The following is a 499-nucleotide window of genomic DNA, read 5'->3' as shown; positions in this document are numbered from 1 at the left end:
AACTGAATGTATGCAAAGTGACAACACTAATACATTCGTCGTAGCCTACGTTATGAAATATTTACATGAATCATTGATACAATTATGATAGAAACGATAGAAGAAAATATATCACGATAGACACTTTTCTATCGTCCCCACGATATGGATCGTTATATCGCCCAGCACTAAATACAGGTACAATAAATCAGCTTGTGCTGCTCTCTCTCTAAGGGACTAAAGAAGATGCTGTTAGGCAGTGATAGAAACGACAAATATCTTTTACTCTTCTTCTAGTAAGTAGTTGTCAGAACCTGATGAAATTTAAAGGGTTTTTAAAGTGAAAGTGGAGTTTCCAAGTTGTGTACTTGTCTGCTTGTCCTTTCCAGTGCCAAGCCACCTCCTTCAAACCTCTCACCACAAGAAAGAAAAGCTGTTACATCACTCAGCCGGGACCAGAACATCACCATTTTACCAGCTGACAAAGGAAGATGTACAGTAATCCTTAACACTTCTGAGT

At 38.5% G+C, this 499-nt stretch overlaps 1 protein-coding gene across 1 annotated transcript in view; it reads right to left on the bottom strand.

Annotated features, from left to right (window-relative positions):
* The window catches only part of LOC108241857 (heat shock transcription factor 2 binding protein), a 10,331-nt gene that overhangs the window by 5,551 nt on the left and 4,281 nt on the right, over window positions 1-499 (bottom strand). The gene's annotated exons all lie outside the window — the stretch shown is intronic.

The sequence above is a fragment of the Kryptolebias marmoratus genome, linkage group LG1, assembly GCF_001649575.2.
Source record: "Kryptolebias marmoratus isolate JLee-2015 linkage group LG1, ASM164957v2, whole genome shotgun sequence".
Lineage (NCBI taxonomy): Eukaryota > Metazoa > Chordata > Actinopteri > Cyprinodontiformes > Rivulidae > Kryptolebias > Kryptolebias marmoratus.
This window is presented reverse-complemented; position numbering and strand designations above follow the sequence as displayed.